Below are 20,392 nucleotides of genomic sequence, written 5' to 3' on the forward strand. Positions count from 1 at the left end.
AGTCAATCCTAAGCCAAAAGAACAAAGCTGGAGGCATCATACTACCTGACTTCAAACTATACTACAAGGCTACAGTAACCAAAACAGCACGGTACTGGTACCAAAACAGAGATATAGATCAATGGAACAGAACAGAGCCCTCAGAAATAACGCCGCGTATCTACAACTATCTGATCTTTGACAAACCTGAGAAAAACAAGCAATGGGGAAAGGATTCCCTATTTAATAAATGGTGCTGGGAAAACTGGCTAGCCATATGTAGAAAGCTGAAACTGGATCCCTTCCTTACACCTTATACAAAAATCAATTCAAGATGGATTAAAGACTTAAACGTTAGACCTAAAACCATAAAAACCCTAGAAGAAAACCTAGGCAATACCATTCAGGACATAGGCATGGGCAAGGACTTCATGTCTAAAACACCAAAAGCAATGGCAACAAAAGACAAAATTGACAAATGGGATCTAATTAAACTAAAGAGCTTCTGCACAGCAAAAGAAACTACCATCAGAACGAACAGGCAACCTACAAAATGGGAGAAAATTTTCGCAACCTACTCATCTGACAAAGGGCTAATATCCAGAATCTACAATGAACTCAAACAAATTTACAAGAAAAAAACAAACAACCCCACCAAAAAGTATGCAAAGGACATGAACAGACACTTCTCAAAAGAAGACATTTATGCAGCCAAAAAACACATGAAAAAATGCTCACCATCACTGGCCATCAGAGAAATGCAAATCAAAACCACAATGAGATACCATCTCACACCAGTTAGAATGGCAATCATTAAAAAGTCAGGAAACAACAGGTGCTGGAGAGGATGTGGAGAAATAGGTACACTTTTACACTGTTGGTGGGACTGTAAACTAGTTCAACCATTGTGGAAGTCAGTATGGAGATTCCTCAGGGATCTAGAACTAGAAATACCGTTTGACCCAGCCATCCCATTACTGGGTATATACCCAAAGGACTATAAATCATGCTGCTATAAAGACACATGCACACGTATGTTTATTGAGGCACTATTCACAATAGCAAAGACTTGGAACCAACCCAAATGTCCAACAATGATAGACTGGATTAAGAAAATGTGGCACATATACACCATGGAATACTATGCAGCCATAAAAAATGATGAGTTCATGTCCTTTGTAGGGACATGGATGAAATTGGAAATCATCATTCTCAGTAAACTATCGCAAGAACAAAAAACCAAACACCGCATATTCTCACTCATAGGTGGGAATTGAACAATGAGATCACATGGACACAGGAAGGGGAACATCACACTCTGGGGACTGTTGTGGGGTGGGGGGAGGGGGGAGGGATAGCATTGGGAGATATACCTAATGCTAGATGATGAGTTAGTGGGTGCAGCGCACCAGCATGGCACATGTATACATATGTAACTAAACTGCACAATGTGCACATGTACCCTAAAACTTTAAGTGTAATAATAAAAGAAAAAAAAAGACTTTGTTATGTAAAATTACTGTATATAAATTAATAATTTCCACATACAATATACTGCAAGAAATTTCCAACTTAAAATATTAATGACATATTTAGGAGTGTGTACAACATGAAGAATTCTCACTAAAACAAAAGAAATCTTGAAAAAAACAAGACATATTCTTGAAAAGAAAGACATATTAAAATAGATCATAATTATTTTTTAGGTAATTCATAAATTTAATATGATACCCATGAAAATAACAAACACTAGCTGGCTGTTTATTTATTTTACTAAACAAACTAATTCTAAATTTTATGTGAAAAAACAACTAACTAAATTAGAGAAATTTTTGAAAAATAATGTATACATCCTAATTGTTTCATGTAATAAAACATTATAAATTTCTAATAATTAGATAAGTATAGTGTTAAGACATAAGCTTTCAGGGAGGACAATAGAAGAAAATAAAAATCATAAATAGGCCCAATCACATATGAGAATGTAGTAAGTGATTAACATAGCATCTCAGCTCAGTAGGAAAATATGTTATTTATTATATCATACTCTGACAAAGGGACAGACATCTGAGCAAGAAAATAGGATTAATATAAATCTGACACCTTACAATGAGGTAAATTAAAAATGAGTCAAAGATTTAATCTAATCAGGAAATCCTTTCTCATGATTTAAGTCCAGCAGCATATACATATATATATTTGTGTTTGTGTGTATATATATGTAGAGAGAGAGAGAGAGAAATAGCAAATTTTTTTAAAGTTTGCATTTACAAAAATTTATAGGCAGATTCAAAGCATGATAAACTGAGGACAAGACAATATTCCCAATTTCTGTCAAATACAAAGTGCTATTCTCTCTAATATATAAGAATTACAAATGTATAACAAGATGGTTAGTAAGAATGAAAAATAAATTTTAATTTTGACTAGGAAGTTCACAGCAAAAGAGAAAAATGGCTCTTAAACATACGATAAGCTAGTTAACCTCAATTCTAATAAGAAAACAGCCTATTAAAACAGTGCCTAAATATCCTTTTCTAGAAACAATATGATTAGAAAATCCTAATGTGTGTCAATTATGTACCTGCGGAGAAACAGGATACTCTCATACATTATCAGTACAACCTCTATAGATTACAAAAGTGCAAATGCATATACGTTTAACCCAGATATCCTACTTCTACAATTTTTTCTAGATATATCCATGTAAGTACCTAATGATAAACTGTACAGTGGTTTTTATGGTCAACCATATGCATTAGCAAAAAGTTGGAGATAACATAAATGCTCAGTACATGCACGCTAGCAAAAGTTATGTACATGTCTGTATAAAACAAAGTGGAAGCTCTCTGTGTATTAGTAGGGAACAATCTATCAGACATAGCAAAAAAAAGCAAAAGTTATAGTTATTATATAATTCAAAAGTTATAGTTAGTGAAAAAAGTAAGAATGCACCACATTTTAAAAAAAAGCAAAAGTTATAGTCATTATATAATTCAAAAGTTATAGTTAGTGAAAAAAGTAAGAGTGCACGACATTTTAATCACTAGCCACTGTTTGTGTAAGAGTGGTAAAACAAAATATATATTTATATTTGCTTTGATATAAAGGCACTCTAGGAAAATACCTAAGACATTAGCAACAATAGTATCTATAGTTGAGCACGGAGGGGAATCTAGGTAACTAAGCAAATTAAGTTTATGGTAGAAGAGAGATTTTTATTGTTAAGTGGTTTTTTGTTTGTTTGTTTGTATTTGTTTTTTTAAGATGGAGTCTCGCTCTGTTGCCCAGGCTGGAGTCCAGTGGCACCATCTCAGCTCACCACAACCTCCACCTCCCAGGTTCAAGAAATTCTCCTGCCTTGGCCTCCCGAGTAGCTGCGATAACAGGTGCCTGCCATCATGCCGAGCTAATTTTTGTATTTTTAGTAGAGACGGGGTTTCACCATGTTTGCCAGGCTGGTCTCAAACTCCTGACCTTGTGATCCGCCTGCTTTGGCCTCCCAAAGTGCTGGGATTACAGGCGTGAGCCACTGTGCGAGGTCTATTGTTAAGTGTTTTTATATTTACTCCATGGGAACATCTTACCTATTAAAATAATCTATATAGTTTATATATATAGTGAATGGTTACTTCAAATGAGAGTCATGAATTGGCATATCTTTGTATTTCCTTAAAGAATCTGGTATGATAAAATTTCTATGGGTCACTCTTTGGAAAATGCTAGCATAGGAACGAGAAGGCTCTAGTTTAAGAAGTATTGTGTCAATTAATTCAAACAAGTCATTTACCTTCAGGACCTCAGTTTTCTTCTCTATACCTAAAGGGGTAATAAAAGAGGAGTTTCCAAGAATTTATCCAGGTTTTAAATTCTGTAAGTACAGCAGAGTACGAATAATTAAATCTTTACTCTTTCTAAGCATCAGCTTTCACAACATGGAATCCACTTAGTTACAAAAATGCAGGAGATAGAGAGTGGCCTCTAATTCCAGGACATCCCACCACAATTTTTATATAAAATTCCATGATACCAATCTATATTGATGTAATTTTTCCATATAAAAGCTGTCAAAAACATTTAATATTAAAATCTTTTTATTTTTACTCTTTTAATCAAAGTGTATAACTCCGCTGAGAATACATAAAGTAGTGATGAGAGAAAAATGAATTTACCTGTCAGGAGCCTGTGTATTGATAAAATTCAGTATTTTTTATTTATATGTAATTTTTCATAATTTATGTTGCTCTCTTTGTTCTATCAGCTATTTTTGTTTTTTCTCTATTTTATTTCATTGGCCTAATGAATTAGGTAATATTGCAGGCTGGTGATAACTCATTGATTCCTCATCTACCCTTGGGTGTGTTCAACATGCAGTAACATTCATTCTCCCCCATAATGAGTTTTAAAAGGCAGTGATTCTGGAATAATTTCATTTACATCCTGAAAATGCAACCAAGGGTATGTAACAATAAGAGTTCTAATGAGAAGTTTAGTGTGCTGTTCACATTTGCCCCCTTTGCTACTTAAATCCAGAATTCTTCAGACCAGTGAATCAGAACAAGGAAACAAACTGAGAAGTAAACAGATGCCTGTCAGAACTGTCATGTTGTTTTCATGAGTATGATCTTGTTAGAAAGTCTGAATGAAATACACGGAAAAAAATGATAAATCTGACAAATCAGTCAATTCACAAATTCAAGAATGTACATGTTGATTATATAGCCACTTTTGCAGTTTTAATATATCTCAAGATTTTAGAAATCATGTTTTTTAAACAGAAAAATATCCCCAATGATTACTCAATGATTACTTATAAACAGTCTTTTAGTAACATACATTTAAGCATCACTATTCCTTTGGGCCAATGCAAGGCTATAGTAAGAATCTGAGATTTGAATGTCACTGATACTTGTTTTTATTTTTTGTATCATATCTACCATTTAGTAACCAAATATTTGACATTAGGGATTTTTAATTTTTTTCTGGTTCTTAATTTTAATTTTTGGTACAAAATAGATGATACTACTATATACTAAATAATATTATACAAATTATTAAATAATATAATACAATTTAAATAACATATAGTGTTTTTGGCACATTATATACTGCATAAAAGGTAGTTATTACTATTTTTTATATTTTATTAAGTTATAACTGAATCAGCCTCCATCCTGATAAAATTATACATAAAGTGTCTAAAGTACTTAAAAATAATACGTAGCCAATGTTATTCCTTCTCTCTTTAAGAATGATAAAAGAAGGAGAATGGCGTGAACCCGGGAGGCGGAGCTTGCAGTGAGCCGAGATCGCGCCACTGCACTCCAGCCTGGGCGACAGAGCGAGACTCCGTCTCACAAAAAAAAAAGAAAAAAAAAAAAAAAAAAAAAAAAAAGAATGATAAAAGATACCAACTGCTATTTCTGGCCCACCTATATTTTTTTCTTTGCATTAAAAAAATGTATTGATAAAATGCGAGATTAAATTTTTTATTCTACAAAAGTTGAAATAAGACAGTCTACTCTAGCTGGGAAACTACTGCAGGGCCGTCATTGTGGTGGATTGTATTTGCTGCTGTGTCAATCATAGGTGGCAGGCACCACATGGTTCCCTAGTCATCTGACAGAATTAATGAATCCATTCAATTGCTTCACTTACTACCCAGCGGTGTTTTAGACTCCATGGAAAGAATACAATTGAGTGGTATCCCTCAGAGTTTTGATAACATGTCTTAAAGTCAGGGTTTTCAACGTGTGATTCATGAGTCACCTGCTTCAGAATAATCAATTGCTTTTTAGAATTTGTTTTAGAAATCACATTCACAATTTAATTTTATCTTTAAAATAAATCTTTGATATGGAAACTTAGTAATTATGAAAGTGTTAATATTATATCTAATAAAATATTAGTGGATAGTTTCTGTGTAATTACTATGCTCCAAGTTTTGTACCAAACCATTTCCACAATTATTTATTCCTCAAAAAGAGAAAAAAACTATAAAGTAGACATATATTCTACCTATTAGATAAAGAAACTTAGACTAGAGAGAAACATGATTTCCTCAAGGTTACACAGAGAATTGATTAACTGAGCTGGACTAGAAAATTTCATTGCTTATAAAGTCACATTTACTGAGCTCCTTTTGTGTGCCAAGGCTTGTATTTGGCTCCGGGAAAAGGAAACTAAATAAGATAAAGCCTTCAATCCACAAGGTAGTGTTTCTCCTATCTTCTTTGACAGAACAGGGCAGGGTCAGGCCAAAGGAGCAATGAAACCCAGAACAACATGGATACAGTACAATTTTTGGAAGGTATGTGGGTTGCTCTGACTACATTTGTAGTATTTAGTAATTTGTGCATTAAATATATAATCAGTTTATATTTGTAACAGCAATAACAGTCAGTTGTAACCCCAAACTAGAACTGAATCTAATGATAGATGGTTGATAAAGAGTTGCTGAAGGATAGAATGAATGAATAGTCTGCTCTACATTGAGCCCATGCTGAGATTTCTGAAACCTTACGAGCTAAACTCTTTTAAGTTTTGGCTTAGGTTGCAGAGTAACCTAATGCCATTTCTTCAATGATACAATCACTTTACCAGATCCTTGGCCTCACCTCCTGCAAGTGTGTCTTCCTGATGACTGATCTAAATGGCCTCCTCTGCAAAGTTGTAGAGTTTTCCCAGAAAGTTTCTTTTTTTTTAGTCTATTTCCTCTGCTTTGCATGAAATATACACTACCATTTCTATAATTATTGAGCCTCTACTTCATTTAAGGCCCATGGTGGGCTCTGGTAAGCAAAACAGTCATAGACTCAGAACTTGACTGGTCTCATATTCTAATGAGAAAAGTAGGTATGTGTTGGGAAAGGAAATATTCAGGCTTGTCATACGGTAAAATATAATAAACCAAATTAAAATGATCAGAAAATCTAGAAACAAACTGGATTTAAGTAGCAAAAGGGGCAAATGTGAACACCACACTTCTAGAACATCTGGAAACAAAGTGTCCTTTAAGTGATGACAAAACATATTAGTCCACCAACATTAATCCAATTATATTGTTATTCATTATTCTATCTTTGAGTTGTTTTTTAAAATACAACAGATTTTACTGTGCCAATAAAAGTTATGTATAGTAAGTTAATCAGGGGAAATGTACACCCCCTTCTGCCTACTTCTGACTATTTCTGCTGCCAAATGCTAAAAGATCCATATTCTTAAAGAAAGTTGAAAAACTCTGGCATTTATCTCTATAAACTTCCATTCATAAATAATTCTAGGGACAAAATGAAACTGAAAAATGATGACAATAGCAATATGCTGGTTATGTGTTAAATATTCACTCAACACGTATTTATGGAAAATTTACCCCGTGCCAGCTATGGAGCTCAAAAGCTGACTTCCTTTTAGTCCTCATAGATTTAACAGTCTACATAGCACAGAGCTATTGACAAATAATAATTAATCTGGAGATTGAGTGAGGGCTTCTCTGAGGAAGAAGTAGCATTAAACAGAATGCAAGATGAGGAGTCAAGCTAAAAAAATACGTCCTGCAGAGAAAAGAATGTGTGTGAATTGTCTAGCTGGAAGAAAATAGGTGAGGCTGCGCAATAGGAAAAGGGGCTAGGGATACCCCTGAGTCCTAATAGCAGTAATATTGCCACAAATAATTTAGATTAAGCTTTTATTCATTTCTGTTTGGCATGGTAGTATTGATATCCAATTGTCTAAAGACTTGGAAGGCTTCTTTACTTGTTCTGCAAATTTTTCTTAAAGTAATGAAGATTCTTACATGGCATTACTGTAACTATTGGTGCCTCACAAGATTACACTGAAATTCATTTGTGAAAAGTTTTTTTTTAATATCTCAATTTAATGAGTCTGAAAGCTGAGATTCTATACTTATTTCAGTGTTATTACAACTTGAAGAAAGTACTGATACTCTTATAGATATGAACTTTGAACTTCAAAATATATATTGTTTAAATGTCTAATAAAAAGACATAATTTCTTACAGTACTCTATATTAAGTAATGCCTATGTTCTCAGAATGCTTTTCTACAAAATCAGTGTTTCTGTAGTTGTACACTCAGATTGTATTTGACAACTTTATTAGACTATCAAGCTTTCAACCAGAACAGCATTGAAAAAAATCTGCAAAATGGAGAAAATACAGTTTTTTTGTGACAGCTAAATCATAGAGTTTTCACAGGAACATTTTTGGTATTGATTCTTGAAAGCAAAAATTATTTCCAAAATGAGAAGCTCCTATTGGCTGTAGCTTTTAACATCTTCCTTTTCTTCTCATTGCCAGAGTTTATCAGAATAGTTTAATATGAGAAAAGCTCTCAAAAAAAAAGAAAGAAAGCTGAAATTGCTTGATCTAGTTAAACATGATTTTTTTCTAAATGATGTTCAATATTGCTAGAGGTTTTTTTTTCTTCTCATTTAGTCTCCAATTACTACATAAGAAAGCACTTGACATTCGCACACCAGCCTTCCCTCAAAGAGATATTTTAAGTTCTTAAAGAAAAAGGCAAGTGTATATGAGTATTCTGAGAACAGAGGCCTTTTAAAAAATCACCACCAACACTGTTATAAAACTATAGTACAAAAACATGCAGAGGTAGTTAGGAGTGGGGCTGACTTCAGGGAAAGATCTTTGGCAGACTGGGTGGGAAGATTTGAAGGAGATACTGAACTGGAGGAAAGATGATTCTGGATAGAAAACAAAAGATATGATTAAGGAAGAAAGATGACGATGATACCACAAAAAATTCAAGACTTCTTTCTACATCAAAACCAGAGAAAAATTTTGCATGTTACTATTGGATTTTGAAAAGTAACTAAAAGCATTTAAAAGTCGGCAGCAATGTAGGCCTATAGAACTCTGTGGGGCCAAGAGAGGAACTGAGGGCAGCATGAGCATTAATAAGCAGTCTACCTGGTGAAAAGTGGGCTCTCTATCTCCAGATAACAAAAGCAAAATAGCAACAGTAACGAGTTGGGGACATGATACCATGGTATGAAGGAAAACAGAATTACCTACAGTACTTTCCAATTTCAAAGGTGGTCATAAAACCTCTCAATTTACTCATATCCAATACCAACAAGTTGATGAGGTGAAAAATAGGGAAAAGCTACCATGAATATCACTCATATTAAATGTAAACTATATCTTTCCTTCCTTTTATATTCCACTTCATTACCACTGCCTCATTTAGAATCTCATCTCTTTATCCTTGGACTACATCAAGTTGTAATCTCCAGGCTTCCCGGTTATCTCTGGAAACAATTTTGTAATTATATCCATCATGAGTATATGCAAAATCAATCTCATTTCATTCTTAGTTCATTAAGCTACAATGACTTCCTCAATGAGTTAAGCCACTCTGTTCAGCTTGCAAGGCCTTAAGTGTGTTTTGTACATTTTCATCCATTGTTACTTCGCATGAATCTCAGTCAACTCTTTCTCTGTTATCCATATTGTCTTTATCATTTTCTTTTTTATCTCTCCTATAATTTCACATTTTCAAAATTCTTTGAGGCTCAATTTAAGTTCTAGTTCTTTCATGACACCAAATTAGAGTACACTAGGTCCAGGTTTTCTCCAACTTTGATCTCATAATACATTCATACCCAGAACCATACATATTAATTCCCCATTTGAAAAAGATTGGCTTAATTTGTCCCCACAAATAGATGTTAAATTCTCACAAGCAGGGACTTTTTATACTACTTTTGTATCCACTGGGGGGCCCAACAGTGTTCTGGGTGTTTGATCATTAATTCAATAAATACTTAGACTGGTTTCAGATAACTTTCTTAATATCAAAACTGGACTGCCCTTGAAAGATTATTCAGCAGAAGATACTGATTAAAACAGTCGTTTACAACAAGAGAAGGTTTCCAGTTCATAGATTTTATTGCCTGTTTTTTAGATAATACAAACACTGTAATAGGAAGCATCTTGTAAACAAAATTTGCCTTGACTGTTGGGCATAGCCAGCTTTAACTGCTACTTTAATCTCTGCTGAAGGCTCAGAGAGGAACTGAAATGTGAAGTGTTTAGCAGGGAGATGGTCCAAAAATCAAGTTAGTGTGGAAAATAACCTGAGTGAAAAATAGAAAAACATAGAAACTATGCCAGCTGTAGGAGTTGAGCCTGCACTGTGTCCCTTCACATTTTCCATTCATTCATAATTCTGGGCCACGCATGTTATATCCTCACTCTTTTCAATACTCACAACTTTAAGTGTAGTTTATCACAATTCCTGTCTTGAAAGAAGTGTTTACATTTTAGTCTTCCATTGACTTCTCTATTCTTAGCTCTTATCATTTGAATAGTCTGAGCCTGTTCAACTGTTTCCTTTGTCCCACCAACAAATTTAACCACAAGTTTTGGGGTTGAGATTAAGAAAAATAAATAGGCATAGATTTATATTAAGTTACTCCAGGTTATAAGAAAAAGCAACAAGAAATGGGCAGGTGCAGCATAGCTAGATGACTTGGAGATGTTGTTTTCTTTCACATCTGTGAAAATAAAGGTATATGAGGAATCTACCTCGTGGAATGTCTTGAATTTTAGAATAATAGAATTTCAGATTTAGAGTGGACTTTAAACATAATCTTGCTGAAACTTTTGACCAATACTGTGTATATTACTGAAATTAAGACTTAGTTTCTACATCTATAAAACATGGGTAACAAAATAAAGTTAAACATAGAATTCCCATATGACCTAGCAATTTCAGTTCTAGGTATGTAGGACTCAAAATAATTGAAAATAGGTATTCAAATAATTATTTCCCACAAATGTTCATGGCAGCACTATGCACAACAGCCAAAAGCTGGAAGCAATCCAAATGCCCATTAATAGATGAATGGATAAACAAAATGTGGTATATTCACAAAATAGAATATAATTCAGCTATAAAACAAAAATGAGTTACTAATATATATATTACATCGTGGATATGAATGAACCTCCAAAGCATTGTGTTAAGTGAAAAAAGACAAATACAAAACATTAAATATAGCATAATATTATTTTTATGATACATCCCAAAAAGGTAAATCTATAGGGACAGAAAGTAGATTAGTAGTTGCAAGGCACTGATGAGAGAGAAGTAGGATATTGTGCTTTAAGGTATATGGAGTTTCCTTTGTGGGTGATAAAAATGTTTGGAAGCTAGAAAGAAGTGATGGTTGCACAACATTTTGTATGAATTAAATGCCATTGAATGTATATTTTAAAGGGGTTGGCTTTACATTATGTGAATTTCATCTCAATTAAAAAAAGAAGGAAAGAAATGCTAGAGGTTGAAATATTTCTGTCTTTTACAGGTCATGTTGCAACTGACAGCATTATCCAATTTAAACTCTGTAACACCATTTACTCTTTATGGTCCATATAAATTTGACTAACATAATTGTTAATTCATAGATATCCATCTAACATAAATATCTACTTTTACTTTAAAGTATTGCCATGTTAATTAGTTTAAATAAGAAGTAGTATACATACATTTAGAACAGATTATAACTCTCCTGTCATTTACATTTGGATGCAGTTCATGGTGAATTTGCACATCCTTTGAAGAAAAACCTTCATGCTTTAGTTTGTGTTCAGCTATACAATATCCACTATTTTAAGTTGTTGGCAGGAAATAGCTATTTAGTATTAGTCATCTTGCAGAATTTATAACATAATGATTGTAATCTAACCCCAACAACAGAATACTATATTGCCAAGAATGGAATCGGGCTCACATTTATCTTTAATGGAGAAATAAGTTCTATTTTAAAAAGCCAAGAAAAAAATAAACAGTCATGGAGGGTTAAAGTTGGCAGAATCTAGCCTAGGTATTACTTTTCAACTTTTCAAGCAACTAGTGAATCGCCTATGACAAGTCTAATTAAAACAATTTCTGCTCTGTAACTGGGATACTAAGCAGATGGTAGAAATAAAGATGTGCTGAACAGGCCATAAATAATTGAGGCAGGAAAAAATACAAACAGAAGTGCAAGTTAGTCCTTGCAGTTTATGTGAGTATGCATAGTTTTCTCTGATATGTTAGCATATGCTTTTAGCATTGTACCTTTACAAATATACATTGTAAGATATATGACATTATTCTTGGAAGCTGGGCCTTGTAGATGTTATAAATGTAATCCACAAAAAGTAGCTAAGGATTATGACATAATAATCTGTTGGGAAATGAAATAAAAGGAAAGGCATATAAACCAAATAGACAATTGGAAGGAGACATAAGAGTTTATAGTCCCAGTGAGCCGTGAACTGATAGTGGTAATTGGATTATATCATTTCTCATCATAAAGCCAATACTCATTGTCACTGTGAAATCTGTTTTGCTTCCTGTGCCGAGCCTTCCAATTGAATGGAATTTCACTGTGAAGGGGATTTAAAATATTAAAGAAACAAATGAGCCTTTAAAATTTTTCTGTCTAAACTGTACAATAGTCAGGGACTCTGTACAACACAAGTACATGATATTGTCTTCACAGAACACATATTCCCAGAGCAAGTTCCTTGGCTTACACTATTACCAATCACACTCAATCAAGTATAGCCCTTCAAGGATTCCATGGGGAGAAATGTGTGAAACAGATTTTGGATCTCCTATGGGGGCAGTGGGCAAGTTATCAAGGGACTAGGAAATCAATAAACAATGCAGACAATCTAATTTTCAGCGATGCAGGCATAACATGGAGGTATTGCGAATAACTTGGAGATATTTATTTCAGTGGTTTGGTTAATATTACAGTAAATTGAGTCATACAAAATTTTTCATTTCTCAGTGCATACAAAAGCATGCAGTAGCATTATGTCTAAAATACCAATGTATATACCTTAAGTTAAAGTATTTTATTGCTAAAAAGTACTAACAATCATCAGAACCTTCAATGAGCTGTGATCTGTCTGCTATTTGAGGGTCTTGCCTTGATGTTAATGGCTGCTGACTGAGCAGGAAGGTGGTTGTTGAAGCTTGGGGTGACTGTGGTATTTTTGTAAATGAAAGAACAATGAAGTTTGCTGCATGGATTGGCTCTTTCACGTGAGATTTCTCTGAAGCATGCAATACTATTTGATAGTATTTTACCCAAGGTAGAACTTCTTTTAAAATTGCAGTATATCATCTCAAATACTGCCACTTCCTTATCAACTAAGTGTATGTAATATTCTAAATCCTGTGTGGTCGTTTCAACATTGTTCATAATGTCTTCACCAAGAGTAGATTTCTTCTCAAGAAACCACCCTCTTTGCTCATCCATAAGACGCAACTCCTCATTTGTTCAAGTTTAGTCCCAAGATTGTAGCAATTGAGTCACAGCTTCAGGCTCCACTTCTAGTATTTTTACTCTTTGTTTTGTCTGTTTGTTTGTTTGTTTGTTTGGAGACAGAGTCTCACTCTGTCTCCCAGGCTGGAGTGAAGTGGCGTGATCTCGGCTTACTGCAACCGCCTCCAGGGTTCAAGAGGTTGTCCTGCCTCAGCCTCTAGAGTAGTTGGGACTACAGGCAAGTTCCACCATGCCCAGCTGATTTTTGTATTTTTAGTAGAGACAGGGTTTCACCATATTGGCCAGGATGGTCTCGATCTCTTGACCTCATAATCCACCCACCTCAGCCTCCCAAAGTGCTGGATTTACAGGTGTAAGCCACCACACCCAGCTATGCTCTTAGTATTTCTAACACATCACACTTACTTCCTCCACTATAGTCCTACAGCCTTCAAAGTCCTCCCTGAGGGTTAGACTCAACATCGTTCAAACTCCTGTTATTGTTGGTATTTTGACCTCCTTTCATGAATCATGAATGTTCTTAATGGCATTTAGAATGGTGAATATTTTCCAGAGGGTTTCAATGTATTTTGCCCAGACCCACCAGAGTAATCCCTATTCACAGCTGCCATAGGCTTACAAAACATACTTCTTCAATCATACTAGAAAGGCAAAATTGCTCCTCTAACTGTGGGCTGCAGAATGGATGTTAACAGGCATGAAAACAAGATTAATATCTTTGTACATCCCCATCGGAGCAATTGGATGACCAGGTGCATTGTCAATGAGCAGTAATATTTTGAGAAAGGAACTTTTTTTTTTTCTGAGCAGTAGATGTCAACAGTGGGCTTAAAATATTCAGTAAACCATGCTGTAAATGGATGTGCTGTCATCCAGGCTTTCTTATTCTATTTATGAAGCACAGAGAGAATTGATTTAGCACAGTTCTTAAGGGCCCCAAGATTTGTGGAATAGTCAATGAGCTTTGGTTTGAACTTGAAGTCACCAACTGTGTTAGCCCCAACAAGTTCAAGCTGTCCTTTGAAGCTTTGAAGCAAGCCACTGACTTCTCTATAGATATGAAAGTCTGAGATGGCATCTTTTTCCAATACTTCAAATATAAGGCTGTTCATCTTCATTGAAAACCTGTTTAGTGTGGCCACTTTCATCAATTTTCTTAGTTAGATTTTCTGGATAACTTGCTGAGCTTCTACATCAGCACTTGCTGCTGAACCTTGCAGTTATAAGCTCTGGAGATGGCTTTATTCCTGAAACCTCATGAACCAATCTCTTGTTAGCTTCAAACTTTTCTTCTGTAGCTTTCTCACCAGGCTTTGCTCTGGATTAGGCTATAGCTTAAGGAATTTTGTGGCTGGTTTGATCTTCTATCCAGACCACTCAAACTTTCCCCATATCAGCAATAAAGCTGTTTATTTTTCTTATCACTTATGTGTTCACTGGAGCAGCATTTTAAATTTTCTTCAAGAACTTTCCCTTTGCATTCACAACTTGGCTAAATGGTGCAAGAGGCCTTGCTTTCGAACTATCTCGGCTTTCAACACATCCTTCTCACTAAGCTTAATCATTACTGGATTTTTATTTAATATGAGATACATGTGACTCTTTCACTTGAAAACTTAAAGGACATTATAGGTTATTAATTGGGCTAATTTCAATATTGTTGTGTCTCAGGAATTAGGGAGGCCTAAGAAGAGAAAGAGAGATCAGTGAACATCCTGTAGATGGAGCAGTCAGAATATGCATAATTATTGACTAAATTTGCTGTCTTGTATGGATGTGGTTTGTGGTGTCCCAAAACAAATACAGTAATAACATCAAAAACCACTGATCGCAAATCACCATAACAAATATAATAATAATACAAAAGTTTGAAATGTTGCAGAAATTAACAAAATGACATACACAGACACATAGTAAGCACATGCTATTGGAAAAATGGCACTGATAGACTTGCTGTTCACAGAGTTGCCACAAAGCTTCAATTTGAAAATAAAACAAAACAAACAAACAAACAAACAAACAAAACACTGTATCTATGAGGTGAACTAAAGCAAAGCGCAGTAAAACAAAATATGACTGTGTTCTTCTATTTGTCAACATACATCAGAAATAGCTGTGAAGTCTGAATATCTAGCTGAACAAGAGATTTAATCTGTGCATGGACCTCTCGGCAATGACTGATCTAAAGCTAGTGCTGGCTTGGGTGATATGCTGTGAAAACAACAATGAGAATTCATGGAATTACAGAGGAATATTATTCAATGATTTCTTTTTCTCTCTCAAAGTGCTTCCAGGATAAAAAGACACACTAGAAAAGGCAGATGTAATTAAAGGTAATGAGAGATCAAACTTTAATTGAACTATAAAAAAGCACCACCTCTTCTACTTGATAATTACACTAACACCACCAGGATCAGCTCCACCACGTTTATTTCCCTTGAACCTTTATTATCACATTATTGGCATGTATATCTTACAGTTAAAACATCTTGAATTTATAAAAATGTTAGTTATCAAAGAAATGAAAAAGAAATAAGATGCAGTGATGTGCAGTGGCATAACATCAGCCCATGAACTCATTGCCCCAAATGGTAATGCTCTAAAATAATGTGAGGTTCCTTAATATATGCTAATTAATGAAGGGAATTCAGTTTAAAAAATCATATACATACGCTCTCCACTCTTCTCTACTGTGAAATATTTTTCTGCTCTCTTTAGTGCATTGAAATTGCACAGTTTCTTTCTACTTAAAGAATATCTGATAGTTTGTATACATATTAATTTGATTACTTGCAGGTTCATTAGTGAGCACTTTTTGGGAAGGCACGTTGATTCCAATTTTGATTAAAAATAAGCAGAGAACATCTGAAGTTTGATTTGGGCAAATGAACCAATGTCTGGTGTAATAAGTGGAAGAATGGCTCTTAGCTAAAGACACTTGAGAGTTATCACAGAAGATTGGGAATAAAAGGTACTTAAAAGTTTGAAGTACTATATAATACTTCATGAAATAATCACTCTTTAGGAAATAAACAATGATGACAAAATAAAACAATGATTTTGGAATAATTAAAGAAAAATTTCAATTCACTTTAAAATTCTTACTGCAGAAAAACTCTCATTACCTACTCAGAACTTTTTAGAAACTGATTTGTGGCTTTTTTTTTCTCAATTTTTCGAGTCCTCTTGGGATTTTGATGCTATTTTTGAGGGAAAATGGTCTCAATTTTACTCAGCTGGGCATGTTTCTAACATGTGTTTCACTGATTGTAGAATTATTTATTAGCCTTCTTAAGATAACATAAGTTTAAAAATGCTGTAAGCCTCCATTTTTTTTCCTTTAATGAACTCAGGTCTACGAAAACTGTCTGGTTAGTTTAAGAGAACCTTAAATTTGGTGGAGGGATGAACAGTGGAATGATTGGAAGTAATAAAGAGTTTCTAAAAGTGGAAACAGGAAACAAATCAATGATGAAATATAATTTTGCTTTCATGAAGGCCTAAAGAATAATGGGCTTTATAAGGAATGATAAAATTAAATTTTAGAAGCAAGGAACGCAGAGTTCTATAGAGGAAGACTTATTCTTTCTGTTAAGACTAAAAATGATAGCTCTACTTAAATCTCTTTTGGCACTAGAAAAATCTTGTGAAATTGAGTTTCATATTCCATTGACATGTCAAGATATCTTATTCACCCAAGAAACAGTTTCACTTAAATATATGACTCGTTCTGCACCATCACAGGACTTAATTTAAGCATAGCACTTCTGCTACCAAGGAGGATCATGCTTGTATCAGCTCCATCAGGGTTACAAGGCAAGTGGAGAATTGAGGCCATCAATTTTAAGGCCATAGAGTTGAAAAGTCTAGTCTTTAGTAAGTGACTTAAAACGTCTTGTGTGGGCTGTATTTATTGGTTTGATGCCACAGCATAATGAAATTTATGAAACAATTATTTCAAGTCTGAATTCATGACTAAATTGCTAAACTTAACTTGCCATCCATTTACAGAAAGAACTCATATGAGAGTTCAGTTTTAGAAAAGACACAGGTCATTTAAAAATACAACTAAAGGTCACTATTTCTAAGATCTCTTCTATAATAGGGGTGAGGACAGTCCATGTTTAAAGTACTAACAGTAGTAAACTGAATATATAGATGAACTTTTAAAATACAGAGAAGGAAAAAGGAAGTCTCACGGACAATAATGTTTTACTTTCAAAACTAAGCTAGCTTTTTATTAAAATATCATATGAAATTAAAGAAAATTTAAGAACCCCAATCACCAATATTGAACCACAGTTATCCTCAGAAAAGGTAGCACAAATATACTCTCAGAAGACATTTTTATTATAAGTGGATTAACTTAGGTGGTTTTGTCTCTATCTCAAATACGTAGGTGAGAAAACACAGGTAATTATACTTTGACAATTACAGTAGCCACAAAAAGTTAGTGCTTTCTTCAATTTATGGTACTGAAGAGTATCTAGAAGGTAATATGGCTAATCAGTAAGATGGAAAAACCGTTAATAGACCTTCTGTTGTAAGAAAAATTATATGGGGCTAATACCTTTGTAATTAAAATGTGAAGCAATCCATTTTCATGTCAGTTACCCTTGATTGCCAGGTTGGCCTACAAATCTATATTGCTTGGAGTGCTGTCTTTTCACTACTTAATAGTTTGCATTCAGTGGAGGAGGATATCCACCCTGAAAAAGAAGTAATATTCTTTCTTCAAGGACATTAATTTTCTTTATTAAAAAACTATTAGTCAGCTATTTATTTTGTCAACAAATATTCTAGGCTTTTGCAGTAAGCACGGTTTTACAAATGCCTTTCCCTATGGTAAAATGTTATTTATACAGCTTACTTTCCATTCGATATATGGGTATTTTTATTTTTCTTCTAGAACTTTTGTAGTGAGGAACATTGGAACTTTACCCTAGCTAATTTGCACTCTTGATCATGACTATTAAGTTAGTGGTTGTGAACTTACTTGTTTTCACTCTAGGATATCTTTTAATGACCAACTAACAATGTTGACACAGAAAAAGCAATAAGCAAATAGGCACTATTTTTTCCCTTAAATCTGGTTAAAGTTTAAACCAGCATTTTTTGAGACATTGAGCTATGTATTAGTCAGCATATTCCACTCATGCTTTTCAACGTAGAATAACATGTTCAACAAAAAGAAATCTGAAAATCCTGTCAGTAGTCTTCTCTAACCATCACGGTAGGGCATCTTTCATAGTCAATACCATTGCCTCAGACTAGCCACTTGCTTGAGGGTGATAAGGTATAACTGTGATAGTTCTGATAAGGTTTGTGCACTCAAATATTTTAAACACTACTAGAGTAAATGTAGACTCTTGTCCAAACCATTAATTGCTAGCTAGCCATGTGTTGCAGATAACGGCAACAGAGCTGTTGAGTTGAAGTGTGAGCTAGAGTTACACGCATTTTCCACTACTTTGAGGAAAAATCTATTATAATCAATATATACTTTCTCTGGATTGGTGCAACTCTATGAAGATGGAATCCTGACCAATACTTTTTGGTCAATTTTCATCACAAATTAGGATATTTTGTTTGGTGATTTTGCCCATGTTGAAAATAGATATTTTTAAGTATTTAAATTTGAGTATAAGCTAAATTCTTTTTATTTTTTCATCACGTTATATACCAACTGAGACCCTATTTCACAGGTACTTACTCTGGGATCCATTTTAATAAAGCAGTTTCCATTGGAGTATTGTCAATCACTATATCACAGGACAGGGATATTTTAAACCAAGATTTGGCATTTAAAAATAATATTCTACTTGGCACTGACATACACCAAACTAAGTCTCATGGCCATGATAGATTACAGCAGAGTGGGAATATGTGATCTTTTCACAGGCAGGAGTACCACAAAAAAGACACCAAAATAATATGATGCATAATATTTGTATCTACTTTGGTAGTAACATTTTAGGAAATAAATATTATGATGTCATATAATACATTATAGCCAATCTTTTATCTGCTAGTCTTGAGACAACATCAGTGGTGATAAAGAGTAGTTTATATTTATTTTAAAATGGTAATACAGGTATAGAATTTTTAAAAAGCTTGATTGTTTATCCATCATCTTGGAAAATACATTAAATACAGTTAACTATATCATAGAATATTATAGTAATGATTATCTTTATAAAGGTGGAAAAAGTACTCTGTATAAATGTAGCAGCAACAGAAATGTCTGAAAATCTTGTGTTGTCATTGAAATGACTAAATTATAGACCATGTACCTTATCTTCAGTGAGTTAAATTCCAGAAGCATTGATGTGATGGCTCAACTTGTGACACAAGATAATACATTTTCACATTTTTAAATTCAGAAACTCATATATCCTATGTAGATCTGTCTGAAGTCATTCTGATGGTCACTTATCTGTATATTACGTGATCCTGACTCTCTGGAATTTGTACTATACTTTAAAGCCCTAGTATTGAGGAGCAGGAGAAGGAGGAGGAGGAGGAAGAAGAAGAGAAGGAGGAACAGGAGGAGAAGGAGGAGGAGGAGGAGGAGACATATATCAAAGAATTCCAAACTGAAGTATATTCTATGGAAAGAACTTTAATAAGTGATGGTAATAATTCATTACTAGCCTAATGCTCTGTTTCCAGTGACAAAAAGAAAAATGACACTCTCTGAGCAAGCATAGGGCTTTGTTAAGTGGATGGCATCTTTGTGCATCCTTCCTTCCAGGTAGGTGTAGCCTTGCACCATGTCATACGGCTTGAACCAATCTCAGTTTCCTTTACCTCCTCAGCTAGACAACCTCAAACAATGCAAAAACTATTCAAGCAAATGTGAGAGCCCTAGTTATTGAGTATTTATGGTAGCTTAATTAAAGATATGTCTTTATACACTTAGCAAAACCAAGTTTCACAAAGATTTTGCTCCAGAAGTAAGTAATTGCTCAAGTGTTCATTTCACATTGTATTTCCACTCTCCATGATTATCTTGCCTCTAGCTGAGCCTCTGACTTAATCTCCTTCACTTCTAATCCCACTCAAAAGTTACACATCACTAATACTG

General features: G+C 34.1%; 1 long non-coding RNA gene across 2 annotated transcripts in view; it reads right to left on the minus strand.

Moving 5' to 3' along the window:
* LOC134810094 (uncharacterized) overlaps positions 1-20,392 on the minus strand; it is a 59,155-nt gene that overhangs the window by 5,734 nt on the left and 33,029 nt on the right. Inside the window, exons 3-4 of one of the 2 annotated variants that reach the window (XR_010157301.1) lie at positions 17,876-18,014; positions 17,672-17,791 (exon numbers count right to left, since the gene is read on the minus strand). The exons of the other annotated variant lie outside the window; for it this stretch is intronic. This is a non-coding gene — a long non-coding RNA (uncharacterized LOC134810094). The remainder of the gene's footprint in view (positions 1-17,671; positions 17,792-17,875; positions 18,015-20,392) is intronic. 2 annotated transcript variants of the gene reach the window in all.

This window comes from Pan troglodytes, chromosome 4 (genome assembly GCF_028858775.2).
Source record: "Pan troglodytes isolate AG18354 chromosome 4, NHGRI_mPanTro3-v2.0_pri, whole genome shotgun sequence".
Lineage (NCBI taxonomy): Eukaryota > Metazoa > Chordata > Mammalia > Primates > Hominidae > Pan > Pan troglodytes.